The sequence below is a fragment of the Alligator sinensis genome, unplaced genomic scaffold (genome assembly GCF_000455745.1).
Source record: "Alligator sinensis unplaced genomic scaffold, ASM45574v1 scaffold458_1, whole genome shotgun sequence".
Taxonomy (NCBI): Eukaryota; Metazoa; Chordata; order Crocodylia; family Alligatoridae; genus Alligator; species Alligator sinensis.
In genome coordinates this window covers 1,299,361-1,305,360 of record NW_005841944.1, presented here as the reverse complement: position 1 = coordinate 1,305,360, position 6,000 = coordinate 1,299,361, and the positions used below count along the sequence as shown (strand labels likewise).

At 46.5% G+C, this 6,000-nt stretch overlaps 1 protein-coding gene across 9 annotated transcripts in view; it reads left to right on the top strand.

The window, feature by feature from the left end:
* APBA2 (amyloid beta precursor protein binding family A member 2) overlaps positions 1-6,000 on the top strand; it is a 265,914-nt gene that overhangs the window by 10,543 nt on the left and 249,371 nt on the right. For 2 of the 9 annotated variants that reach the window (XM_025199453.1, XM_006020022.3), the window contains exon 2: positions 3,923-4,014. The exons of the other annotated variants lie outside the window; for them this stretch is intronic. The gene's annotated coding sequence lies outside the window, so the exon portion shown is untranslated. The remainder of the gene's footprint in view (positions 1-3,922; positions 4,015-6,000) is intronic. 9 annotated transcript variants of the gene reach the window in all.

Sequence of the window (6,000 nt, the reverse complement as noted above, 5' to 3'; positions counted from 1 at the left end):
AGTGGCAGGTGGGGTGAAAAGTGAGGGGACAAAGAGGGCACATCCCACCAGGCCCAGCTGCGAAGGGCAGGGCAAGCACAGCAGCCCTGCAAAGGAGGGCTCTGGTTGGATGACTCCAGGCCCCTATGCCTCCGTCTGTCTCCTTTACCCACAGAGCTCATCCGCGTGGTAGTTGAGGGAGCTCTGTGCCAGGCCTGAGCCATGGCCCTGAGAATGGGGCAGGGCAGCTCTTGGCCTGGCCATGGGGCTGGGGGAAGGTGCTTGTTTATGGGGGTGGTATGGGAGGGGCAGCTTCTCCAGGTGGCTCCGGGTGGGCTCCTCCTCCTGTGCATGAGTGCCGATGGGCTGCACTGAGCTGTGCTACCAGTCCCTGCCCCTGCCCCTGCTCCAACTGTGCTGGGCTACTGCTGTGGGACAGCACGGCCCTCAGCTGCGGCCCTTGTCCCTGTTGTGGCCCCAGGGGTCGCAGCAGGGCCTGTGCTGCCTCTGTGTGTGTGACCGCTGCCTGGTCTGCAAAGGGGAAGGGGCCTACCCGCTCCATGCCCTGGCCCCTTCCCCACCATGCTCCTTGAGGCAAATGACTGCACCAGGGTCCACAGCCCCAGCCTGGCTTGTTGCTGGAAGTGGCTGCACGTGTGCCTCGAGGAGCATGGCAGGGAAGAGGCGGGGGCTGTGCTAGCATGACAAGGATTGGACCCCTTGGGGCTCCTCCACTGTCCACTTATGGTATGCCAATATCTTTGACGTCCAGGTTGTGGATTTTTTTAGTACTTGGCCCAACAATGTTGCGAACCCCTGATCTAACCTAAACTTCCCTTGCTGCAACTTGACAGAATTGCTCCTTGTTCTGTTAACTATGTTGACTATGACGAGTGCCAGAATTGCCCCAGGAGTCTTTGCTGTGGCAGGGGGCAGGGCAGTGTCACATCAAGCAGTGTATCTGGAGAGCGGGGCTATGAGTATGTCAAGTACAATGATCCTTTTCCCCCCCTCGGGAGCCTTTGCCGGAGGAGGTACAGAGCAGGGGCCTCGCCCCATGGTTGTTGCTGCTGGAGAAAATCTGATGCTGTGAAAGTAGCAGGGGCAGCAGTAACCTGGAAAGATAAGCCTTCCCTTCCTCTTTCTCCCCTCCCCCCTTTCAGGTCTACAGTGCTCAGCATATACCCCAACCCTTCTTTCACCCCAGGTGCCCAATGAGCTCCCCGGTGCCTCTGCTCAAAGGCAGAATGCTAAACCTGAAAAAGTGAATCGCATGATATATGAGGTACAAATGTAAATCTACTTTCAGAAAGTAGTAAAAAAAAAGGACATCTTGTAGGTCCTGCTCTTTGTGTATGGTATAGCATTACATTATTAGTATGAATAAATCCAGTCAATAAAAAGACAAAGCAGCTTTTTCATAAAGCAGGTCTTAAAACAGATCTTAAACCTCACGCTTTAAAATCCAGGTGATAGCTGTTTGCAGCTCACTGGAGATAGCAAGAGATGTAAGACTGTCTGCTCATCAAGATGATTTCTTGTCATTGCCAGCCTTTTCAAATTCACACCAGAACTCACCCTTAAGAGGCACGTGTTTTATAAGATACTCCTAGGAAGAATTTATTTTTTTGGAGGCACTGGTAGATTTTGTTTTTAAAAGGTTGCCATCCTGGTTGGAGTCAGTTTGGCAAGGAGTAGGTTTAAGAAGCTAAGGTTCTTTTGGGACACAGCAATCCTGCACCTCATTGCAAGGGAAAAATCCTTATTCCAAACATAAAGCTGGTAATAGAAAGTTGATTACGTTTCCTTCTTGTGTTTGTCCAGGGGTAAAGCACCTTTTAAAAAAAACTGCACATGCAATCCTGGTATGTTGTTTTTGTCAGGAGTGCTTTAAAAATCAACACTGAACTCAACATTGAACATTTCAGAAGCTTTCAAAATCTGAAACTCTTTTCCTTCGTGTCCATTATTTCGCAGCCAGTGAGGATTGTATCCAACATGCAAAGATGTATCCATCTGGTCATGTTTTTCACATCTTCACTAAATCTTACAAATAAAATGTGCAGATTTCCTCTGTTTCTGCCACTGGGCTGAGAAATTTGCATGTTATGCTCACTCGGTGACACATGTGAGTTCTCAGGCATCCTTGATTTCCTCTCCTGGTGATATGCTGCTATTGGACATTCCACGTGTATTTTCCTGTGGAAAAAAAGGATTTTTTACCTGAGCATTTCCTTTTGTCTAACAAAGGCTATAGATACAATAAATCCTTGTGCCAGCCTGATAGTTCCGAGGGAGCCTTAAACCCTGGAAAGTCTCTTCCATAGTTGTTTTGTATATACTTAATATATTTGTTTTGGGGACCTTCTTAATAACCCTCAGTAGCTGGGGTTGAATTTGAAGTAGTTATGCAGCAGCATGTGTTCATATGAATTTCTTCCTCAATTTAATACTGTAGGAGTATACCAGGTATAGGCAGTCAGTCCAAGAAGACTATGTGAGGTGAGGGGTTTACCATAGTGGAAGCCAAGGTCAAAGCTGGGTATCAAACCAAGGGTCAAGACTAGGTTGTGGTCCAGGTAAGAGCAAGAGCAAACAAGAACAAGCAAAAAGGCCCAAGAAAGCAATACCGAACCATTAGGGCTGTGTGAAAATTTGGCAGTTGTTTTGTTTTGGAGGTGTTTTGGCCCATTTCGGTGCCCGAAACACCAAATCTGAAATGAAACAGAAGGCTCTGAGACACCTCCAAAAGTAAACGAAACCATCTGAAATGTTTCGGAAATGTTTCAGGTGTTTTGAAATGTTTTGGATGCGCCCACCAGGAATAGTCCAGCAGAGCCCCACAGCCCTCCTTTTAAAGTGCCGGGAGCCTGAGGCTGGGCAGGGCAGCCATGGGGGCTTCTCTCATGGCTCCCCCTGCCAGGGCAGAGGCAGGCACAGCCGCAGGAGAAGCTGCCGTGGCTGCCCTGCCCGGCCCCACCCCACTTCCAGCCCCAGCCTCCTGGCACTTAAAAAAAAGCAAAAAAAAGCCCTGCATTCACTGGCTGCAGCAGCTGTAATCAGAGCCTCTGAGGGCTCATGGCAGAGCCCCCCTGCACAGTGGGGGGCAGTGGGGATCGTGCCCCTCTGCCTGGCACCTGCATGGCAGCTGTCCCATGGCATGGGTGCAGCACTGCACACTGTCTGGGAGCCGGGGCCGCTGGTGCTGAGCGGTGCTGGGCTCTGGTTGATTGCTGGAGCTGCCTCAGCTCCCAGACAGTGCACGGCACCCTGCTGAGCTACGCTGCACTTGTGCCATGGAGCAGCTGCCACGTGGGTGCCAGCTGGAGGGGTGATCCCTGCTGGCACCCACTTCCCCGCACTGTGCAGGGGGGCTCTGCTACGAGCCCTCAGAAGCTCTCATAGCTGCTGCTACAGCCGGTGAATGCGGGGCTTTGGGGTTTTTTTTGTTTTTTTGTTAAGTGCTGGGAAGCTGGGGCTTGGCGGGAGATGAGGCCAGGGAGGGCAGCCATGGAGGCTTTTCCCACAGCTCCCCCCACCAGGGCAGAGGCAGACACAGCTGGAGGAGCAGTGGGAGGACCTGCAGTTGCCCAGTTGTGCCTGTCTCTCCCTGGCTGAGCCGAAACTCAGAAACAGATTCAGCTGAATCGAAATCAAATCACTGTCCTCTGAAACGGCCAAAACCAAAACAAAACATAGCCGTTTTGAACAGTCCTACTAACCATACTATTACTAAGACAAAACCGTACAGGATGCGAGGGGGTTTTATGGTGCTCCAGCTAGGGGCTTGTGGTTCCTATTGGGAACCTCATGAGAGAGTCCAGGTTGAGCTGTGGTTGGCAACTGGCTAGCTACCTGGTAGTGCTGTGGTTGGGGCTCCTATCTGTAGGTGCTAGCGTTCCAAGTTCAAGCCTTAGGTTTGTCTTTCCAATCTACTTTGTAGGGGTCTACCTTGAATTACCTGACTGGACCTTCAGATCTTTGGGCGTTCTCAACTTTTCTTGATTGTCCAGTTTGATTCCAGCCTCTAAAGAGGTAAGTCACAAGTAAGACCCCTTGTAGCAGATGCAGACATTTCCTGCTAGAAGAGAGAAAATTTTCAAGCAAGTTAAATCTTCCAATTGTCTACTTCCATACATTTCACATGAATAACAGAGCAGTTATGTTATGCAGCGCAAATAAAGCCTAAAAATCATAAGAGCCTTTCTAAGAAAGCTCCTCCGTGACTCTTGCAAATTCACAGATATTCAATATTTCACTGGTACTTAGCTTTCTGTGAATTTAATAGTGTGTTTGTACCCACTTCTCATGTTCCTTAGCCTATTCTTTTGTGCCTTGTGGTTTTCTCGTAATTAGTCTAAAGCCTTTGATATTATCCTCTGCTGACCTAAGCTCAGAGCTTTTTCGTTAAAAACAAGAAACAAAGAAGTGAGGTTTGATGTTTAACACTTTTTGGATACATCATTTCAATCAACCCACTCTTTGTGTTTCTAGTCTTCATAGATCTGTTTTAATGTTAACTTGTAACTTAATGATGGATTTCTAGATTAAACAGCCTTACCCCAAACAGCAGCTAAATTAGCAATTGCAGAAATCTTCAGTAAAGTACTGGGGAGCAATCTGCCTCCTCACATCTAATAAAATCATGTTCTGCAGCAGTAAATAGTAAAATTGCACTTTATTTTACTGTAATTCATAATTTTTTTCTGGTTGGAAAATGCAGCTGTTTCCTGCCTTTTTAGCAAATAAATAAGTAAATAAATTTAACACCCAGTCTGAACTGCTGGACTGAGTAGTTACAGAACACTAAGGGAGAATATACTGAAACCAGGGCTACGCTGGGGCGCACACATTATTTCAGGCATCACTGAGACTTATGCTCTTCAGGGGCTTAGTACCATTGCTGTTCTCAGAATCTTCCTTTCTGATTGGTAACCTGCTTTTCTTCACCCTGATCCCTTTCTTCTCCTGCCCCTAAACATGCTCATCCCCCTGTCCATGATCCCTTCTGACTGACAACATTAAAACTACTATTTGTGGTGCTGATGCTTAGGCCTGCCTGCACATTCTTGTTCTCATCTGGTGGGCAGAAAAAAGTAGTGCTTTACTTGTGCACTGAATTCTGGGAAACATTATTTTCCTTTTATTTATTTATTTTTCTTCCCTGTCTTATCAAATTGAACATATCAGTTCTTTTGACCTTAACAGTTTCAGGACTGATTTCTTAGGCAGCACCTTCACCATCATGGTATATTACTGATTGGTAATGCCTTGGAGAGTGGCATCTACTGAAAAGCTGATATTTCTCCCTGGAGTAGTTAGGTATTCCTTAGTGGGGTCCTGCCCATGCTAGATCTAGCATAACTCAGTTTATCTGAAAGTATTTGGTGGATTGCGGCACTAGCGGGGCTTCAGATTAACTGATAAGAAAACTAATCAAACCTAGCTGTGCATTTCATATTATGTTAAGACTGTCTCATTACTTGGATTTTAAAGCATTCCTTGAAATACATTAAATCTCTCCCGCTCATGAGTGTGATTTCATTCTGGTTTTGATCAGCGGTCTTGATAGACACATCCAAGTGTAAAATTAATAAATGATGAAAAACTATCAAGTGTCCAAAGGTAGATAGAAAAAAAACAGCCATAATTTTAAACAGAAGTTTAAATGGAGTTCTACTGTTGGGGTTTGTTTATTGGCGACCCAGTAGCAGCTAGTACTGTATTGGAAGGTACAGAACTATCTATTGCCTGGATGTCTGTTAGGAGGAGGAATTAGCCTTCTCTCACTTTCCCTTTATGCTCTAATACTTGAATTTCTTCAATGTGCTGGGCCTGGAATTTTCATATCCCCATTGCCCCTGTTTGTTTTTTCCTTTCTGATGTGTTTTGGTTTAAAAACAAACAAACAAACAACAGGACATTTTGTTAATCTCAAGGACTGGCAACTCTTTCTCCTGAATAAACTAAGTGCATATTTAGTCCAGTCTACTCTAGTAATTTCCCTTAAGCATTTGCCAG